Source organism: Protopterus annectens, chromosome 9.part0 (assembly GCF_019279795.1).
Source record: "Protopterus annectens isolate FY-2018-M chromosome 9.part0, PAN1.0, whole genome shotgun sequence".
NCBI classification, from domain to species: domain Eukaryota; kingdom Metazoa; phylum Chordata; order Ceratodontiformes; family Protopteridae; genus Protopterus; species Protopterus annectens.
The window spans coordinates 494,454,596-494,477,900 of NC_056743.1; positions in this window are offsets into that span (position 1 = coordinate 494,454,596).

The following is a 23,305-nucleotide window of genomic DNA, read 5'->3' on the forward strand; positions in this document are numbered from 1 at the left end:
TCAGGGAATTGATGGTAGAGGCAGTCATGGATATAGCCATGTAGCGGTAACACACACACACTGCCAGTGTAATATCTGACACAAGACCTGTGTGATGGACAGACAAGACATGATAGGCATAGCTCTGGCCAGCATGAAGATAGGTCTACAGCTGTGTGCTATGCAAACAGACTGCATTCCATGGCAAACTGGTATGTACACCCACACCGTGTAACACCAGTACTATACAAAGCATAACACAACTCTACTCGCAGTCTGTCTGTAGTTCCTGATCCTCCTACAAATAAGGAGTATTGCTACATGCTGTCGGTAGCACTGCTGCTCACACACAGGATGGATGTTCATCACACAGGAGATATAATGGGACCACGCACACATGATGTGGGGATCTATAGTAGGTGGTTGCCATGACAGTGTTAATTGGGTGTAGTACACATGTGTAAACATGTATATCTGGCTATCTGGATAAGTATATGTACATATATTCTCACCATATGTCCTGGACATGAAGTGTAGGCCAACCCCAGCCCGTATGTTTCCAATGTTGTAGTTGCAGGGTCAGGTATGTATAGCAGGTATACTAGTAGACTATTGCTACTATCATTGGGATTGTCTTCACATACATGGTTTGTGTGGGAGATCACATCTGCTTATAACATGTGTGCCATTGGTTACTGAAAGACATCCAAAGGACATCATTGTACAGTACTGCTGCTAGCACGCAATGCTGCTGTGGACTGCAGCAGAGATATTAGCCAATACATGTGGAGGGTCTGACACAGTCTGTACAGTCCAGAGGTATACACATAATCTCTTAGTGCTACACATGTGTACCATACCTGACAATATGGATGTAGACGGCCATGTAGATGGGTATAACACACAACAACCAGTATATGATGTCCACCATAGGGCATGCATTCACACCCCTCTGCCTGGTCTGACACCGCTGCTAGCAGGTAATGCCACTGTGGACTGCAGCAGAGATATTAGCCAATACATGTGGAGGGTCTGACACAGTCTGTACAGTCCAGAGGTATACACATAAGCCCTTAGTGCTACACGTGTACCATACCTGACAGTATGGATGTAGATGGGTATAACACATAACGACCGGTATATGATGTCCACCACAGGTCATGCATTCACACACCCCTGCCTGGCCTGACACAGTATGACCGCTGGTACAGGGGTGCCATGGCCACATACTACACAATAGGTATTGACATACACCTGCACTGCATCCCACTGCCCTGTCTGACAGACATGACTGTTAAGGGAGGGCCGGCAGTGGGACATCTGGCTAGTATCTGCACGACATCCCACTGGGTAGGTACACTCAGCTGCTAGGCATGTCACAATGCACTGTGCAGGCTGCAGGCAGACTGGCTCAACACTGGCCTACATCTCCTAAGGGGGAATGCACATGTACCTGCATATAAAGCAGGCTCAACAGGCATGTCACAACACAGGGTAAGATACACCTGTGTAACAGTGCATATACACAACCAATGTGAACACAGCCACAGCCACATATGGTTAGCTAGCATGGTATTATAGTATATGGACTATGTATTCTACACCATCCTCATATGTGTCACTCATTTGCTAGGACTGTATTGGTATGTCCTGTAGTCCATTTCAGTCAGTAGTCTTACCTATTGTGCTGGCTAAGCCATACCGGTGTACTATTGTTCTTACCTTTTGATTGCATACACATTAGTTTCTGACTTCCTAGCCGTCACAACTGACCTCCCACTACCTGGCCTGCTGTAGTCTGTTTGTGTAGGCCTGGGGGGTTACCCATACCTCTCATTCAGAGGCCATAGTATGGCATTTGTTTGTGTTTGTCTACATCTCGCCTGCTGGCTGCGACTGTTGGGTATGTGACCCCCCCCTCCTGACTGGCATGTGTGAGTCCCTTATCTTGTGGGTGTCCCATTATTGAGGGTGGTGCTGCAGGGCTGCCTATGTTGGATGCACATAGTACACTGCCTATGCATGGTTAGGCACAGGTAGTGTAATGTTTGGCATCCTTTTTACTGTATGTGAGAGTCAGAGATAGGTGCTATTCCCTGGGTCCCTCCCATGTCAGAGAATGTGCCATGCGTTGCCTCTTTGTCAGGGCCAGGGCATACTGGGCATGCCTCCTTCTGCCTACTGGGACAGGCTCAGGTTGTTCCTCCTCTGAGACACTCTATGCCTGTGCAGGCCTTGGCATTGGTGGGGGGCTGTGGCCTCGCCCCTTGCTGCTTCTACTGCAGCTGTTTCCACAGCATCATATTGTGTAGCATGGCACATACAAGGACGATTTGGGTATATGTAGTTGTTGAGTACTGCAAAGCTCCACCAGATGTGTCCAGGCACTGGAACTATGACTTGAGCATCCCAAACACACGCTCTATTATGATTCATGTTTGTGCGTGTGCATCATTATGGAGTTCTTGTTTGGGAGTGTGTGCGTTTCTGATGGGTGTCATCAGCCACGGCTCCAGTGCTATCCAGCATCCCCCACTATGTGACTGTGTGGGATGTCCCCATTGGCAAATTTCTGGTACAGCTGCATTAGATGCCAGATGTGGTAATCATGATAACTTCCAGGGCAGCCAGCACACATGTTCATTATTATGCCTTGGGCATCGCACACTACCTGGCAGTTGATGTAGACCATACCCTGCTCACTGGGTGGTGCTTTGATGCATATGTGCGTGCAGTTTATTGCACCCACCACCTCAGGGTATTTTGCTATTTATTGGAAGAGACGCATATTGCTGGCCAACGCCTCACGGGTGAGGGAGAAATATACATGCTCACCGACATATGCTGCCATGGTATCCAGAAACTGGTGGAGTACCCTGGATGCTGATGCCTGTGAGATCCCCATCATATCCCCAGTTGGCCTTTGGAAGGTACCTGTAGCTTGTAATCTTAGGTGTACACATACCTTAATTTCCACTGGGATGGGTTCCCCTCTGTTAGTTCTGTGTGTCAGGCGTGGCTGGCACAGCTCAATTTGCTGTAGGAGGTCCCTGTCCACCCTATAGCACTCCACTATCTCCAGCTCATGTAGCCCTTGGTAGGTTACCCTGGGTCTGTACACTCTTCTCCGTCTCCTCACTGTGGGTTGGTCGGCAGCATTCACATCCTCACCACCCTCAACCTCTTCCACAAGTTGTATGATAGCTATTGCAGCCCCTAACATTTTGCTGTTGTGTTAAAAGTTCCCTGCTTGTTTACACTGGTGGTGTAGGGTGTGGGAAAAAACAGAGGGGTAGGTGTTTGAATAGTTTATAATGGTATTCTGGGCTGTGCTGGTCTGCTGTCTGTGTAATTGGCTGGTTCTGATACGTTTCACCTGGCAGCGAACCTAGTACCCCTTGATTAACTTCCTACTGCTGCTTTCCCTTCCCACTGCCCTTCTGTTTCAACCCGGGGATGCGCCGCATAATCGGTGTACTCCAATGTGCAAACTGCTGCTATTTCCTGGGTTCACTTCCTTTATCTTCCTGGAGATCCCGTTGCGCAGCGCGCACACCCGCTTACTCTTTGTCATATGTGCTGGGCAGGTTTAGACACACCTCCTGGCTTTGCTGTGCTAAGCTGGATGTAACCCCGAGCCACAGAGCTCCAATCCGCTGACAGTATGCCTGACACACCCACCCATGATGTCACGTACCTCCTAGTCTTGCACTCAGCTATTCATACTCTTACACTGTTGGGACCTGCCTCACATGCTGGGGAAAACCAGGATTCACTATCCTTCTCCTCATTTGCATAGGATTACCTGCTAATGCATAGTTACATGTTTCACACTGTGCCTCCCTCCTAGCAACCTCTATTCACTGGCCAGGTTGTCTTTTGCCTGCCATTGACTTGCATGGCAGAATAGTGATTTTAGTTAGACTGCTTTTTTAGGTTTATTTTCTTATTTCCCCACTGATCCCGTTTGCGCGCTGCTGCCCTATGCTTCAATGGCCATGATCGGCGAACATATAATAAAAGTTGTATTTTGTATGTTTTGCATAGTTTGCAATGCCAATGGCCTTTTACTTGGCCCATTGGCATGCTTCCTCAATGATATGCAGCCTTTATTTGGGGCTATGTCCCCATTTGGGATTTTGCAGTACCGTACTCAGTTACTAACCGAGTACATTTCTGCATATTACGCTATTCCTGCATGCCCTGATTCCTGCTTCCTGGATGGCCGATTTACCTTATTTGCATGGTTTTCACCTGCAAATGAGGTAATTTGCATATAGGGGCTGGGAACGTGCAGTACTAGTGCTAGAGCGCTCGTGCATGTCAAACGAGCACGTACGTGGATCGCTCGGCCGCCATATTGCCAATATTTCCTCTTACACTAATCATGCATGCCGTGCAAGCTTTTGAGAATCCGGAGGCAAAAGTTTACACAATGTACGTACAACTAATAGAAAACTATTAAACACTTCAAAACTAGACCAGACAACAACCAGCAAGACTCTTAAATTCATAAGAACCCAGCATAATACCTGAAGAATGATTCAAGAGAGTGCTTGTACCTTTACCATCGAAAAATTGCAGTAAATGGATAAAGCTAACTTGTTTTACTTATCTATGCAAAACACATGCCCAGCCCAAGCTCACTATACCACCTAAGACAAACCTTCTGACACAAATCTACATACAATTAAAAAAAAAAATATTAAAATTAAAACAAAATAAACCATGGACCAAATCTTTCATTCTCTTCAGTGTAAGTAAAAAAGTAACGTCACACACAAAACACACGTACAATTCCCCAAAACAATATCCCTCAATCAGTTCTTTTGAAATTAAATTAATAATTATTATTAATACAAAATAAAACACTTGCCCCAATTCTAAAAGACTTGTTGTCCATGTAAGTGACTTACACTACTGTAAGCCTGTTTAACAGATAGGCGTTATAATGGAGTTAGTCATTTACATTGAGAACAAGTCTTTTGGAATTGAGGCACATGGCTGTAACAAATGGCAAAAAAATAATTAAATAAAAAAGATTTTAAAAAAGGCAGCAACACTTCATTAAAAAAAAAACTATGGAAACTCCCTAAACCGTATTCAATAGACAATCTTTACAAAGGGACTTGGTAATTTACACCAAAAATCAGGGGAATTAAAAATGTAACATGCAGGAGTTAGACATTAGAAGTAGGCACTAAAGGTGGAGGTGTCTGTACATTCTTAAAGGAAAACTCCACCTTATAACTAAAAAAAATGTTTTTTTTCATTGTATCTTTATTTTCTGAGCTATTTTAATGCTTCAAAACCATTCAAAGTGTTTATTTTATAATTTTAATGTACTTCCCTCAAAATTGCAGATGATGGGGCCTGCCTTAGTAACGTGATCTTGTTTTCTTGCTTTCATTCCTTCTTCCCAGAATATATTTCAAGTCCTCTTTATAGAAGTCATGCTAGACATAAGGAAGTAGTGTCGTTTTCTCATGCCATTAAGAATGTCAGGACTGTGAAGCACTGTCAGTTAACACCTTCTGTAACAGAGCTGTTTCTATGTTTCCCTGACTGAGCCTCATGTATGCATCTGTCAGAGCTTGTTCTATGCTATAAATAGCTGTTAGCTACTTCCAGCAAAAGAAAGTAGGTAAATAGCAGGCTTTGTAAAGGGATTCTTTTGTAATTCTAAAATAACTGACTGACCTCCCCCCACACTCTCATGCCGAGGTGTGAAAACTCTTACTGAAGTAAATGATCCTTGCTGTCCATTTACAAGTGACGTGTGGTAGGACTCCAGATTTATTTCTATCTCATGAATGATGCAGAATTAAATTGTGCTTTATTAGTCCCTTAATTATTGCCATCATCTTCACCCCCCCTTTTTTTTCTATGTCATATTTATTTATGTATACTTTGGTAACCAGGAAAGTGAACTGGTCCCAGGAACCTTTTCAGTGATGACTTGGGCTACATTGGCAAAGATGATAACAAGTAATAAATGCACATAGAAATACAAAGAAAAAAATTACTGACAAAGGCACTGACAAAGATTGCATGGGCAACACATAGCCAATATGTGACAGTGAATAAATAAAACATTAAGCAACATTTACTAGAATGTACACATTAATAATGCTTAACTCTACTGCATGCACACACACACACACACACACACACACACACACACACACACACACACACACACACACACACAGGTATGTGTGTGTCTGTGTATATATATACATTCTGAGGGAAGTATTACAGAGGTGGGGGATCCGCCCAATCATTTAGTGATCAGGTGAAGATGTAGAAGGTCTTCCCTCCCATCACTTTGGCCTGAGTCCTGTCTGATCAGGTGGGCAATGTAACTTGTCTCCCTCTCAGGTCCCTGACCTGGTCTTCTGTGAAAAATTTTGTACCGTCAACTGGTAGGTCAGGTTGGGTTATCTTTTTTTTCCCAGATTACCACCTCATACATTTTTGGTGGTTAGCTTGTTTTTCCATGGCTCTGGCACTGTGTTGTCTATATTTCTTATGCTTAAGGCACCAGCTCTATCTGAGTTATCCATTTCCACAATTATGGTGCCCATCTGTGGTCTGGTGGCTGTCTTTGTCAACCACAATCCCCCTATGTCCAGTCATCTGCAAGAAAAACAAACTACTTTCCCCTAGGGCCCCAGCTCTGCACCCATAAATACATCAGTCACAACCGCTTAGAGTCTGACATCTGCCTCAGACCGTGTGAGTTCTGTCGCTTAGAGTCTTACATCATGGCACCAGCAACCTAACCTGTGTTCTGTCCATCTTGAGCTCAGGTACCAACTATGTGACATATGGGGGGCCATGTGCTGGTGAGCTTTTAGGTCATGGTAGGAGTGGTGATTGTGCTCTAACGCAATGTCCTTAGTGACTGTTTCAACTGTCTGAACTGCCTCAGAGGCGGGATCTGCTGTGACAGCGGGGTTGCAGTCGCCAGTGTCTGTAGGTCCCAAATTTGACAAAGCCAAATTGGGTAGGATCCAGTGTCTGTAGGTCCCAATGGGCTTATCAGTGAGCTTCATATATGGTCCATTCCAAAGTCCGGCATAGCACCGCAGAGAAGGAGTGGGACTGCTGCTGCCGTGAATTTGTTGCACCAGCACCGCCCCAGTGGGAGTAAGATTAAACAACAGCCTTATGTGTGGGTTCCGTAGTAAGGCCAAGATTAAAAGTCAAGCTTCCGGTGGGGTTTCCGGGTCCCATTGATGCTGTGTTTTTTGACAATCGGAGAGCACCCATCCCACCTGTGCATTTTGTGTTGTTGGAGAGGAGACTTGGTGGCTATTGGCATCATAGATATTGAGAGAGAATGACTGAATAGATATTGCAGTATAAAGAGGAGAGGTAAGTTCTGTGGGTTTGCCGATTTTTGTCATTTTGACTACTCCTGATTCCTGTCTTTTTATTTTTTTTTTTAATCTGAACATAGCTGGGCTGCTCTTTATTGCTTTCTTTGTGTCATCTGTGAAGGTTCAAAGTTGGCCTTTGGATTGTGTTTGTTGCGATTTTCAGTTTTTTGGTGGTTTTGATCAGATTGGGAGAGTGATTTAAGGATTTTGAGTTTCATCAGTAGTTCCTTTTCATTCTTGTTCGGCTTTTATGTAGTAGCTTTCCCACTGAGACCGGCGCTGTTTATTGGTGGAAAGTTAGGTGGGGGATTTTTATTTTTGGTGGAAAATCCATTTTTGGTAGGGAGGTGCTGATTTTAAGGAGATTTTGCGGTTTCAGTGAGAAGGCATGTTGTTGTGTGGGTTTCGGGGCTCGGGGTTGGCTCACCCGCCTCTAAGAAGTGTGAAGTTTGCTTTTGAAGTAAGAAGCACTGTGTTTGCTTTTTTTTGGGGTGGGGCGGATGTGGATCTGGGGTGAGGTTAGGATATGGTCCGACTTCGATTATGAGGGATATTGATCTCAAGGGAGAATTTTGTCTCCATGTTTGTGGAGTTTGTCAGTGTTAGTATATTTGTCCCCTTGTTTGGAATGTGGTGAATTGAAATTGTTCCATGACTACATTTTGAGTTTATAGTGAGAAGGAACCTTGTCAGTGTGTGTGTGCTTGCTTAATGTTCCTCCGGTAGTCTATGTTTGGTCTAGTAGGTCACCTAATATGGATGGGCTTTGGAGGTGTTTATAGAACTCAGTATACTCTTCAGGTTGTGTGGGTTTCTGAGGGTTTCTGAAAGGTGTGTAGCATGTTGCAATGTTACAAAACTGTTTTACCTGGGTTAATTTACCTGAATCTGCTGGATCTCCGATCGGCGTCGTTCTATGTTACTTGGAGGTGTGGATTTATGAATTGAATATGGATACCCTCCTTTTGTGGTTCGGTCCGGATTTTGGGGCCGGAACGCATGATATGAGGTATAACCTGATAGTACCTATAGCTCATCTATAGCTGTCAGGATATTCCAGTTCTTTTTAAACACCTCACAGATGACATTAATACTGACTGTTACGCCAAGGATATCTATAATACTTTCACTTAAAAAAAATTTAATGTAAATAAAAAAATCTGGTCTCTAAAAATCATTATACAAATTGCTGTAGTTGTTCCCAGAGCCAAAAGAAGAAAAAATGTACACAAAGCGGACGTACCACAACAAGTATTGATTGTACTCACTTGTAAAGTAAATGTTGCTAACCCCAGAGAAAGAAGAATATGGATGGCGAAGCTAGGCAGCCATATGCCCATAGCTACGCCTATCTTTTGTATGTAATAATGATCACCGAAGACAAAAACATTATTTTCTAAAATAATATCTAACAAGTCAAAAATCTGGGGCCACCATTGATTTGTGCATCTCTGTGGGGGTCCCGGTGGGGGGGACTAGCTAAACACATGCTGCTGCATTTGGCATTGATGGATGGTGGCAAAGCTGGCCAATGGGGGCCCCATTTGTGAAAATTCTGGTTCACAATATCTGTTTCTGTGGACCACTCGTGAGCATAAAGATAGCCCTGCTTAGCTTATCCACTATCACCCTCAGAATGTGCTGTGCAGTCAGAGTCAGAAAGGGGAAATTAGACACACTTAGAGCCTCTTGACACAAGGGTCAGGATCTGGTTACACCTACACCTTTGTTGATGATGTACTGACCACTGAGATGATGATTTGATCTGATTGCAATCATCACTGTGGGGAGAGAGCTGTGAAGTGCTTGGAATGCCAGGAGGACCACTCTCATCTCTAGGACATTTATGTGCAAATGGTCCTAGTGTTGTTGCCAAGTCACATGAACAGTCTGTCCCAGATAATGCCCCCCCACCCTATCTTGGAAGCGTCTGTGGTCACTGTAGCCACTGGTTGGGGGAGGACGAACAGTCTGCCTATTGTCAGCTGCATGGACTGAAACCACCATTTTAGGTCCTTCTTGCAGGTCTCTGTGATGAGAATTCTGTGGGACATGGGTAGATCTTGCATGGACCATTGAGCAAACAAGAGCCACTATAATAACCTCAAGTGGAAGCGCGCCAAGGGAACTAGAGTTATTGCTGCCACCACATTGAGCCCAGGACTTTTAGAACAAATCTTGCTTGAGTTTTTTCCTCCCGATTAAAATTGCAACCTGGTGTTGAATGGTCGACACCCTCTCCTGAGGCAATTTTGCTATCATGTCTTTGATATCTAGATCTGCCCCTATAAATGTAATATACTGACAGGGCAACAAGGCGGACTTTTCGTAGTTTACAGTGATGCCAAGCTGAGAGCAGAGGCAGAGTGTGGTGTCCCTTGTCTTGATTAGTCGATGCTCGGTGGTGGCGGTAAGGATCCAGTCGTCCACATATGGAAACATCTGGAATCCTAGATACCTCAGATGAGCCGTGACTACTGCCATGCATTTGCTGAACACCCTGTGGGCTGTGGTGAAGCCAAAGGGCAGAGCTCTGAACTGGTAGTGACTGGCTCCCAACCAGAAGCATAGAAATCTCCTGGATCACCTGTCCATCTTGATATGGTAGTACGCATCCTGGAGATCGATGGAGCACATCCAATTGTCCTTTCCCAGGAAGGAAAATATGGACTGCAGTATCACCAACCAGAACTTTGTTTTCTTGACAGACTTGTTGAGTCTGTTGAGATCCAAAATGGGCCTCCAGTCCCCTGTTTTCTTTGGTACTAAAAAGAACCTTGAGTAAGTTCCGGACCCGATTTGGTCTGCGGGGACTTCTTGGATGACTCGTTTTTCTTAGCAACCTTTGAACTTCTAGGGTTGCTTGTTCCCTTAGATTAGGTGGCACATCTGGAATGGATTTTTGTTTTCCGGGGAGAGGTGGCATGGAGAAAGGAATACTGTATCTCCTGGATATGATCGACTGTACCCATGTGTCTTTTGTGATACTTTGCCAGACTTCTGGGTACAGTGGCAATCTTCCCCCAACTGCCTCCAGAGGTTGACAGGTGGGCCTCCTTTTAGGAGCACTGGAAAGGCCTACTAGAGAATGTATCTCTGTCACCCTGACTCTGCAGACCCTCTCTACTGAGAGGGTGGTGTCTCCCATTATTCCCCCCTCTGCCCCGGGGGGGGGGAATCACCACGTGCATCAGGCGAAACTCCCTGGGATTTCCGGAACCACATTTTTCTACTTTTTTGACCTTTGGGATAAGGTTTAGTAGGCACAGAAAAATGTACTCCCACGGCAGACAGAGTCTTGACATCCTGCTCGCACCTGGTGAGAGTCTCTTTTACCTTACAAAGAGCCATCGCAAAGGGGCAGTAGTAAAGGAGGACTTGAAGGGCTCCGCAAATTGACAAATGCGCATCCAGGAATGCCTCCATAAGGAGACTGCTGTGCCTGCAGCCCTGCTCGTTCCATCGGCTGCATAGGAAATAAGCCACATGGAGGAGTTAACTACCGCAGTTAAGGTAGCAAGCTGAGAAGCAGCTCTATCTGTAGCTTCTGCAGCTGTAGGATCCTGTAGGGTATCTCCTAGCTCTTTCAGGAGATCCCTCTGAAGACGGGTGAAATGGGATAAATAATTCAGTGACCTAAGGGTAAAGGCTGTTGAAGAAAAAACACGCTTCTCGTATTTGTCCATCGTATGTGACTCTTTGTTCAGCAGATGGACAGAAGTAGAGGTTTCTGCTCCTTCCTTCTTTGTGGCTGTTGCCACCAACATAGCATCAACAGGTATGCCCTTGGTCAGGAAAGGTTTGTCATCTGGTGCAGTTATGAACTTATTGGGCCTCTGCGGAAATGGTTCCATCTCCACTCCTTTTGACTTAGGAGACACCCAAGAGGTGGAGGATTGGGAACTGAATGCGTCCAGGTACACGGACTCGTCCTCAGAAGGGGAAAGGGACTTTCAGCAAACCCTCTGCTTGAGGATTTCCAGGACATCAGAGAATGAGACATCCTCAGAAGGGGACCATGGGGACACTTCTAAGTCCTCCAAATCCGTGTTCGATTTCAGAGACTCAGGGGATCCCACATGCTTCCTCTTATATGTCCTCTTCCGAGGGACCTCCTCAGGGGGGTGCTCTGGGGAGGTTTCAGAAGAGGGGGGTTGCCCAATTGGGCATCCTGGGGCATTGGTTCCCTACGTTTAGAATGGATGGGTGGTGAGAGAGAAGACACTGGCTCTGTAGGGGATGGAGTAGCTGAAGCAAACAGAGGAGCTGTCTGAGAGGACAGCACACTCCTCATCACCTCGAAGGTGCCATGATCCCGGCCTGAGAAGGTCCCCAGCTCTGAAGAGTTGAGAGACCTCTCCTGCATTGACACTGAGCTCACCTGCACCAAAGCTCCGAGAGGGAGAGTAGGGTCGGACAAGGGTCCGATGCCGCTCCCCCCCTCGGAGCCAATGAGGGAATGTCAGCCCCCAGATCCCTCGACAGAAAGCGTTATCGAGAGATCGGAACAGATGTCAGAACTGAGAGACTGGAGGTTTTCGGAATCGACAGTTCCACCAAAATGACTTCCATGCACACTGGCTCCGAGCTGAAGTGATTCGAAGGAGGAATAGATGATCCGGGGGGGTTGAACAGCTCGACATCCATATGGGTTGGGCTCAATAAGATTTTTGCGAGAGACGGTGTCTTGAGTAGCCTCTTCACCACCATCTCCACATCATCATCTGAGAGGCTGTTGGATGACCAAGAGGATTGGGTGGACGATCGGTGACTGCCCACCACAGACTGGTGAAGTGGTGACTGTGCAGCAGACCACACCGGTTCCAAGGAAGGAGACCTTGTTCTTTTGTGACTCCTAGATGGTTCCGAGGACACTGAAGGAACTGCAGGAGATAAAGTCTTGTCAAACCCGAGAGGTTTCGGATCTGACGAACTTGAAGATTTGTCTTTCTGCTTCGATGGCTCCAAGGTCAGAACTGACAAAAATGTCAGTTTGGAGGATTTATCTGTTTTTTTGCCTGTTTCCCCTTCCACTGGTGTGTCAAAGGGCCCTTTCAATAAACCTCTCAATGTGAGTTTATTTTTGCGCTCCTGCAGGACTCTAGCGCTGAATGTGTGACAAATGGAACATGAGTCCTACAGGTGCACCAGTCCCAGGCAATAAACACAGCAAGTATGCCCATTGGTCAGGGACATTTTTTGGGAGCAAGAGTTGCACTTTTTGAATCCAGAAGACTTGGATTCTTTGGATGCTTCTTTGGACATTACTGACAGGCACAAACAGCAATAAGCAAAACAAAACCACAGCTACAAGTATCAAAAAAGGGAAAAAATATACCACTCTACAATAACGACAACAACAGCACTATATCTAAATGTTTGTAAAGAGAAAGAAATGGAAAGTAATGGAAGGGGGAGAGCCTCTAAGTTAAACAACAACTTCCCCAACCGAGGAGAGCCTCTAACTGAAATGGCTAACTCCTTAAGCTGAAAGGGGGAAAGGAAGGAATAAGGGGAAACCCTCTAATTGAAATGGGCCAAAAGCAAAGGGTGAATCCTCTAATTAAAATGGAATCATACAGGAAGGAGATAGGCCTGAAGGGAAAATGACGGCCTGAACAACAACAACAAAAAATGGAGATGGGGATCCTAACAGGAAACACTAACAATACAGTAAAGCCTTCTCTATAGTAAAGTCTCCTCAAAGATTTTACAAAATTAGAGCAAGAATATAATAAAAAAATCAAAAACTTAGCCTGAGCCAGTCTCCAGGAATCCCGAAGCTTCAAGTGGCAAATGAGATCTAGGTAACTCCCGCTAGGCATGATGGGATAGGGGCTAGCCTTGAGCCAGTAGAAGCTCTCAAGCTTTAGAATATGGCTGAGTCGGAGCCGAGGATCGGTTCCAAACCCAACCAACAAGAAGGAAGATGAGATAGGGACAACATAACAGTCTTTTTATGAACATTATTAGTGCGCCTACTTGATAGGTTGTCACTTGTCTCTCTTTCTTCAGTTCTGTCCTGTGTGTGTGTGGGGGGGGGGCTTGAAAATAGTAAATGTGTTGAAACTTCACAAGAAAAAAATATTTCCTGACTTTTCTCTAAATATCACAGAAATGTTTGATACTACATTTTAAGTTATCTTAACATATAAACTATTATAAATAACCAACATTTAAAGCTTAGCATTTCAATAATGTGTAGATGCTTATGTAAATTTGTCAGAAGAGGTGAGAATGGCCTTTAATCCCCTGACTGATCTAATTTCTTTGCTGGGCTATGAAAGGGGAGTGTTAAGTTCTCCTACTCTCTGTAACAAAAACAGTTACACAGCTTTCTATTTTTATATCAGCTGCCATGTTCCTGAAATTAGAAAGATTGATTGCCCATCTATGATTTACAGCTATGCCTGATAGGGTAAACTACAGATTTATCTGTATCTATATGTCATGAAGGTGGAGACAAATTCCTTTACAAAGTATGTGAGAAGTTAAGCTTAAAAAAAGTAGGTGGACTTTCCTTTCCTTTGATTCAATTCAAGGAAATGAAGTTTTTAAAAAGTACAAGCAGGTTTCTGGTACCCACACAATACTGGAACTATATTGTGGGGTGAAAAGAAACTTAAGGATGGAGTTAAACTGTAGGAGAGCGTGGAGTTTCTTTAAAAAAAAACTAAGCTCCAGACTTCTTAGATAAGATGATATGGAACTCCTCCATGCCTGTTTTACTATAAATAGTACCCTTTTATCACATCATAGCTAAATACAGGACCCCTCTATGTCCTCTCAGCCCATACTTCCTACATAGCCAGTATGGAGTCCCTATGTATTAAGCCAAACACTGTTCTCATAGGAGAGTTCAACTATCTCACCATCAACTGGGAGACATATGTCCTCAGACATGTATGCCCAGAGATTTCTAGGCTAACAGTACAAATTCCCTGGAACAGTTAGTCCACATCCTAACTTGGGTGACAGAATCCTGGACTAAATCACTTACTAATATGGGACAACTCTGTTTCCATCTATTGTAACTTCCTCCCTAGTTAAATTGGACCACAGATTAGTCACATGTACTTTAAGACTGAAGCCAGAAGCATCCTCCCATACCTCAGTATTCAGATTCAATGTGATGTTTATTCTACTAAAACTGAGTGATGACTAAATTTAAAAGCCCCTTCCACTTTAATGACCCCACTGCTTATGCAGAATCCTTTACTGCTAAGTCCTATGCATATGCAAATAGTTGTATAGGTGAATCTTTCTACCTCAGAAATAAATACAACGCAAAATACAAAAACAAACCCCTATGATGGAACCCTAATATAAACAGACTCTAAAACAAAAGAAAAAAAACTCACTGCAGACAAAAATAAATCTAACTCTCAAGAAGCTAAAAACACACTTGTCCAGAATTATGAAAAAGTGAGGCAACAAGACAAGTGTGAATGTTAACAATCTTCTCTGCCTTTTTCTTTTTTTAGGGACTCTCCTCGCTGCACTCTCACATCCCTGCTACTTATATATTCTAACTCTAAGAGTGCCAAACTTTGGAGAAAAGGGAATATTCTCAAGTTACATTTATCTCAAACTTATTTTATGCAATTCATAATATTTGCAGTTATTCTCGCTATTCTAAGACTCACACTTATGAATCTTGGAATTTAGATCTTTTACCATTCCACATATGCACATATAATTAAACACTGATCATTACTAGCCAATCAGAAAATGGCATTACAGGCAAAAATGATGGTTTCAACTATCCAAACTAACCTTAATCTTACCAAAACACACGCAGATGCATACACGTATATGTAATTCCTCTTATTTTTTATTTTTCTTCTTGCCTGCCATGCTAACCATCAAACCTCCAATTGGACTTTGACCCATTCATTTCCTAGCACTGAGGGCTTCTGCATTTAGATACCTGGGGAAAGAATCATCCATACACACCATCTTCCTGACAGACATCGGTGTGTTTTCAATCTTAACAGCATCCTACCAACAAGACTTTTTTGAACTAGCCTAACCCCACCTCCTAAACAGGTGAACAAGCTAGCTGCATCGTTGCAGAAACCCACAATAGTCTACACATATGAATAAGCACTGCTGCAGTCTTGATAAATAAGATCTACAACCATATACTGGGCTGGTTGGACAAAAGTTTGCTCCAAGATTTCCCACTCCCCCTCACCCGCCTCCAATAGTAAATGAAAAGATACACATCCTGCTTCTCCCACCCCTCCCCAAGATGGGCATACATATCATTTCCTGTTTGTACTGTCGAGCACCTGAACCACTACTTCAACTCAGGCTACCTCAGCTCTAATCAAGACTCTATCCCTGTATGCCACCAGTGCAGGCTAACTTTCCTAATTTTTGTGATGGTTGGCCTCTTGTTTGAGTGAACACCAGCTACAATTACACAGAGGAACAAAACCCTGATGGTGACCCAAATGACACATGACTGACAAGTAAGCAAATGCAGAAAGATCTGGCCGACTAACACCAACTCACCCCCTCTGAGGAAGGTCTGACTGAGTAGCCAACACCAGTTCACCCACTCAGGGGAAGGTGGAAATGAGGGGACAGATACCAGTTCACTCACTCTGAGGAGGGCAGGAGTGAGGGTTGGCACCAGGTCAGCCTCTCTGGGGAGGGTAGGAGTGAGGGTTGGCACCAGCTCATCCACCCTAAGCAAAGAAGGTACTCTGTGCATTAACACAGTAACCACATGAAAGCAAAGACATCATGAAGCATTGTAGCAGTTATGCAGATGTCAGGATGCCACAATAGAAGGTCTAGGGATTAATAAAAAAATCCCTAATACACTATGACATGGTAACCTAAAACCAGGGTGGTGGCAAAGCAGATACAATAACAAGTCCACTGCTGAATATATTTACTGCAACTTTATTAAATAATGCAAATGAGTTGAACAGGCAAAATAACAAAGTGGTAGACTATTTTTAATGTTTCATAGCATCTTCATCAGTACCAAAATGGGTAAACACATTTAGCTGTAGACTGGTTATTGTTACTGCTTTGGCTCTTGATGTTTGGTTCTGATGCTTGAAATCCACCCTTAAATGTTGGCAGCCACAGTGTGTGCGGGAGAAGCCTTATGCTCATACCACTGGAATGAGCATTCCCTCTAAACTAGCAGTAGAGGAAGAAAAGATGCAAATCAGGGGGATCAAATAATCTTCTTGGTTTCTTGCATGATGACCTCTCCAGCAGCAGGCTCCAAGAGGCAAGCATGAATGGGCTCTAAACCTACAGAGGGGGATTACTGTTGCAGTTAGGCAGGTAAAAAAGCACCTTAAAAGAAAATCAGCATCAACTACCCTTGGTTCTGCTTCTTTAATTTTTCTTCCCCTTAGTAACAGTTATTTTGGTGCACTGATGGTTAGAAAGACAAAAGTATAACATTAGCAATGTCTGTGGCTCAGTGGGTAGCACACGTCTTTGGTACTGTGGTGCTGGTAGATCACATGCCCATGGGATCTGCTGCCAAAGCAGGTGCTTGGATTAATTTTTCAGTACTGATTCTGCATTGCAGCATAAGGGGGAGAGGCTGTACTCCTCAGTATGCCATCTTTCAGATGAAACATTAAATAGAGGTCCCTTCTACCAGAGTTGGTGGTACCTCAAGTGGATGTAAAAGTTCCCATGGCAGTGACTGAAAAAGAGTACAAGTTCCTGGTGTCCTCACTAAATTTCCCCTTGTCACTATGAATATCAACTTGGGTCTCCCCTGAAAAGAAGCCGTTTGTCTGGGGGGACAGTCAATAAAATGTGACTATATAAATAAATTAATCAAATAAAAATAAAATATGCCATGCAGCTGTAATGCATGCTCAACATGCTTGTTTGTCTTTGCTCATAGCAATGCAACCTTCAAGGTATATTACGCTATAACACGTTGGCTCTAGTTTTTGCAGCCCTGAGCTGTATAAGTGGGAAAACATATTACTGTACAGAGTGAGGTAACACCCCTTAATTCCTCTTTTTGAAGCTGGAGTTAGTCATCTAGCTGTTTAAAAATTGGCTGTATGTCATTTGGTGATGTTGACTTATTTTACCAAGAAAAACAACAGATATTGTTCAGTACTATGCAGGTCAAGGAACCATCCTACTCTGATCAGTGACAAGGATCCATGCCAATGGTGGGAGGGGTCTACACATGCCTACTGTCCAGTGCTTGCCTGACTAATGGCCTTGAGTCACTAAGCTATTGGTGGTCAATGTCCAGGCTGAGTTACCTGGAATAGCTCTGCTGAATGAAAGGTGAATGCAAAACAAATCAACCTGCCAAAAATGAACTAAGGATTGCTATGGGAAATAGAGGTTAACTGAAAAGACACAGCTTGGAAGTGGATAACAGTGTATTCTGTCTTTCCAGGAGACAAGGTGGAAGAACAGCACAGTCTCTTGGCTTGGGATCCATAGTTTAGTACTCAGAGGAAGGTCAGACCAGAAACAGTGTGACAATTGTGGGAACAATAAGGATACTAGAGATGGTAAAGAATATCATCAGAATTAGTGACAAACTCATGGCAATCAGACTCCATACGGCAGTCTTCATAATCTCAGCCTATGCCCACAGCCGGGTTGTGATGGTGAGAAAAACAGAGGGCATTCAGACAGCAGTTGTGGGACCTCCTAGCTAAAGCAGGACAAAATGAGTTGGTGTTTATAATGAGGGACTTGAATGCTCATAGTGTGAGAGGCAGAGAAGGATACAAGGACTACTTAGGTTCACATGGGTGGGGCAATACGAATAATGAAGAAGCCAATCTAGACTAAGCACACCAAGACATCCAGTAAAAAGATCACATTCAAGAGTGGTCAGCATACAACTTAGGTAGACTTACTCATAGAAAGGAAAGGACATGGGGTAAAATTAGAGATTACAAGTTTATCCCTAGTAAAAGAGATGGCCCATATGAAGTCAAAATTATTGGCTGTCACAATTAGCTGCAAACAGTTGTCAGAGAAGGCTCTAAAGTCAAGAGAGACAAGGCTGAAAACCTAGAAGTTGACTGGAGTGAAGCAAAGGAGTTCAATAAAACATTCAGGGCTCTAGCACCTCAGGAAGGTGAGAGAATAGGTGGAGCCAAAGAGTAGCAACATCTCAAAACATGGTGTGTGAAGAAGACATAATGGATGTCTGGCCAAGCCAGGTATGGAAATAAGACACATATGGAAAGCTGGAGCTGGTGAGGGAATGCAGAAGTCTATAAAGTAATTGAAAGAAAGGAGTGTAGGAAGAAGCTCTATTATCTTCTGGAAAGTAATTTGGCAGATGGCACAAGGAAGCTCTATCATATTGTAAGGCAATGGCAGAAAGATAAAGAAGATACATGTCAGATGTCATTCATAAGCGATAACAGGAACAGTTTGCTCACCAGTCCAGATGGCTTCAAAGTCAGGTGAAAGGTGTACTTCTAGTGACTTCTGAAAGAAAACTCCACAAAAGCTGTATTGCCCCATACACAGCCTATGATGAAAGAGGAAGAAGAATTCACCCTAGATGAAGTAAGAAAGTACAACTCTCTAAGTAAACCTACAGTAACAATAGATGCTTAGATGGTCACTGCTGCAGCAGCCTTAACTATATGGGTTATATACTGCTTATGATATAACAACCAGCCAGATTCCAGTGCTTAAAGGCAGTTTCCATGTGCCTAAACAATTGAGAGCTTGAGCACAGCTGGAAAAAAACTAGCAGACTAGCCACCAGTCCCTTCACAGTTTTCATGCCAACTGAAACGGGTTACAGTCCTGAAAGAAATCAGTGCTAGGTATGTAACAATCTACGTCCTCACCCTGGCAAACAAAAAATAAGGGGGGGGGAGTGAAGGGAAGGAGTGACTACAGCAGAGTGATCATTCAAACATCTATTGGTAAATTTGGGTCTATATCAGAATCGCGAACGTTCACAATGTCGAATCTGACATTGTCAACACGCAAATAGCGAAACCGCAGAACATCGAAGAGGTAAATGTAAATCTCCGTAAAGGGAGATTTCCGTTTACTTCAATGTAGTGTGGTCTCGGAGTTGGAATATTTAAGTAGCGGGGATGGGGTGGGGCGCAGCTTAAAGCAAGTAGGTCTATTTTTTTACTTTTTGTGATGTCTTTATTAAGTGTTCGATGTTACTGGACTTTGACGATATGGTGTCGATCATATCGTATTTGAAGTTCAGTAACTTTGAACATCTAATATAAACCCATAAATTTATACAATTGTACTATGTTCATCTTTTGATAACTGCTGCAGTACCCTTAGCTATATGGGCAGAATATCATTGCTTACTGGATTTGGTAGGAGGAAGGATAAGGGGTTCAGGAGCCCCTGGAGGATGGCACTAGCAAAGAAAGTAAATTTATGTACAGAAGATCCAAGATGCTGCTTCTATAATACTTCTACAGTCTACTCCTTTCCAAAAAGCTACTGATGAAGTCAAGGCTGTAGTAGAATGTGTCCTGAACCTGCCTGGAATTGACTTTTTATTGGAGATAGAATCAGACAACAATTTGAAAACAGTCTGCTTTGACACAGGTTGCCTCTTTTTCTTAACTTCATAATAAATACCTAATCAGAATTTCTGAATGATTTAGTTCTGTAAAGATAGTTTCTGAGTTTGTGGCCATTCAGAGTATGAATAATCCTTTGTCACTCATTTTTAGGTTCTGAAAAAGAATACAAAAAGATAGATAGCCTAGCTCAAAGTAAACTCATACCACTATAGGCATAAATAAAGGTTCAGTTCTCAAAAAAAAAAAAAAACTCTGTGTGAAAAATGAGATAAAACTGACCGACCAAGAAAACTTGCAACTCAGACACTCTTCTTGCAGAAGACAGCAATCATCAAACTGTTTTCCATGTTAAAAACCTCAAATCAGCCTGATGAACTGGTTCAAATGGAGCAAGTGTTAATTTTTTCCAAACAAAATTAAGACTGTAAGGGGAACAACCTGTTTTCTAGGCGTATGTGTACGTAGAACCCCATTCAAAAACCTTAACATGGGAATAATTTGAAGGGGGAAGTCCATGGGCAGGCTTGATGAAACGACCAACAAATGAACCTTGATAGAGAAGGAAGAAAGGCCAGTGGATAATAATGCACACAAATGTTGCAGAACCAGAGAAGCACTAGCCTTAAAGTACCAACTGGAAACTGTCTTCCATTTGCTTTTATACGATTCCCTGTAGCAGTTATAAGTATTGAATATGTTCTAAAACTCTTTCATCCAGGCAGTTAGCTGAAGTTGTTTTGAGTTTGGGTATATCAAATAACTCATGTCTTGTGTGAGTAGATTCAGTATGTGAGGCAGCTTTATGCAATTGCCCTTGACCATTTCCAAAAATAAGAGAGAACCACTGTTGCCTGTGCCATAAGGGAGTTACTACAATAATCTATGGAGAGTCATTTTGAATCCTCAGAATGATCATGAATATCAGCGGAAAGGCATTCTTGTTTATGGAAATGAGAATGGATGTGTTTTCCAGTCCTACTTACAAGGAGTTCTGGTAGCTGTTTGTTGTGAATGGATATAAATAGATCTAAGGTGTTCTCCATAGCCGGATGAAATCCTTGAAGATCCCCTAATTTAGTTTCAATTCATGATGGTCTGTTCTGTTCCTGCTCAGCTTGTCTGCCATGTTTTGTTTTGACAGACTATAAAACACCTATAGAGTGAGACTGTGCTTAATAGCTATATCCCAGGCTACTAATCAGCAGAGGGCAAGCTCTGGATGCCCCGCCCCCCCCATGGCTGTTTATGTACCACATCACTGTGGTATTGTTTGTAATCACTTGCAGTGGTCCTGGGGGCCACAGATGATAAGTGAGGGTTGAGTACATTTATAACTGCAAATATCTCCTTTATGTTTGTGTGTTTTGGTCTCTCGTTTTTGTCCAAAAGACCCTGCAATCTTACCCCAAAGACACAGCTCCCCAAGCAAAGTCTGAGGCATCTGTTGATACAGCTTTATGCTGGAAGACAGACTGGGAGGCCTGGATTCTGAAAAAACTGGACTCCCTACCAAAGCAGTTCTCTTTTTATAAATTTCAAAACTGGAGTAGGAAACATCAGGGGATGTTGATGTTAGGATCAGACAGAATCTTTCTCATGTGGAATCTTGTTAGTAGAATCATGAGAATCATATAAGCCATGAATCCTGGTATCCTGAGAAGCTTTTCTGCTGAAGCCCCAGACTGAGATGAAAAACTCAGTAATAGGTCTAGCTAAAGATCTACTTTTTTTCCTATGGAAGAAAAGCTGTTTGAACTAAGTATCTAGGAGACATTCACGGACTACAGTATTGTGGGGAAAAAGTCAGATAAGGCTTTAGAATGGTCTCCTGGAAATCCAGTCTGCAAAACAGATCTCTTACCCAAGTGAGAGATTCCTGGCACTTTGATAAAGACCCTTCAAAAATAAGCAAGTTGCCTTAACAAGGAAACATGAATACATTGCAGTCTGCAAAAGGCAATCACTGGAGCTAGACTCTTTGTGAAGACTTTTGGAAGTGGATAACCCAAAGTGCAATTCATAGAACTGAAAGTTTGAAATCTGAAGCTATAGGAATACAAGTATCCTTTAAATCTAGAGTTACCAAAAAAAAAAAAAAAAAACTGAAAGGGTGAGTAAGAGGTAATAGATTGTGAAAGGGTGACATTTTGAACTTTGGGATTTTCATTAACTGATTGTGAAAAGAAAGATCTAAGACTGGTATCCATGAGGTTTCATTCTTTGTTGCCAAAAACATTACTGAATAAAATCCTTTCTCTGTCAAAGTAGGAGGAACAGTTTTCTACTACTCCTAGTCAAGCAGATGTTGAATGACAGGAGGGAAAAAAACTAAGCTTGATCTATCTTGTGGATGAGGAGAAATCCCCTGAAAAGGAGGAAAGGGCTCCCACTGCCATCTCTGTCTCCAATGGATCAGTATCAGAACTCATTGGTCTGGGAAGACTTAAAGCATGTCCAGTGTGGGAAGGGGGATTATAATTTATAGACAGACAATCAGACTTATTGAACTGTTGTGGCTTCTTGTAGGCTATCCCTTTCTTTTGGGAGATTCCTTGTCATTGTTTTTCAATATCTACCTGCCAGAAGTTTGATGAGTCTGCCTATGTTGCTATTCATAAAAGGGTCCTGAATTAGGGAAGAAGCCTTTAATAAACTTATGGAAGGAAGCCTGAAAAATCAGTCACCTGTTGAATACACTTCCCCTCTCTCATTACACTTTTCCAGGACCTCAGTAGCAAATGGTTCATAACCTCCCTATCAAGGGAAGTGTTAAAATCTCAGCTTACTTAACATCCTTTTTTGAGATTGTAACAATGCAAATCTTCTCATAATAGATCCATTAGCTGCCGTTCTAGAAGAGGCATCAGCAAAGCTGTAAGAACACTTCAAAGAATGCTTGATTAATTGAGATACAGATGCAAAAAGAAAATTCAGAGATGATTTGCACTCAGGAGGAAACATTGCAGTAATGTTCCTCATATTCTTCAATAACCACGTAAAAACTTTAACATGTGAGTTTGACAGTTAAGAATCACAAAAATAAGAGTGGTAGAAGAATACACTATTTTCAAAAATCTATCAAAAGCCCTTATCAGATGGGTAGTGATTAGCATTTACTGAATGTGTTGCAGAAGGATATGTCTAGGAAATCACTGCAGGGTCAGATCTGGGATTAAAAAGCACGATCTAGGAACATCATACAATCTACATGCCTTCTTTGGGGATAGCAGGCTGGCTTTCAAGCATATTGCAGGCTGTTATAAAAACATCCTCCATTTCTGGAAAAAGAGGAGGAACAGGAGTAGGTTTAGGAAGTTCCTGTTATAATAAATCATGATATTTTTTCAAGGAAGCTGGAAATTTATAATGTTCCCAATGAAACAGTTGTCTCAT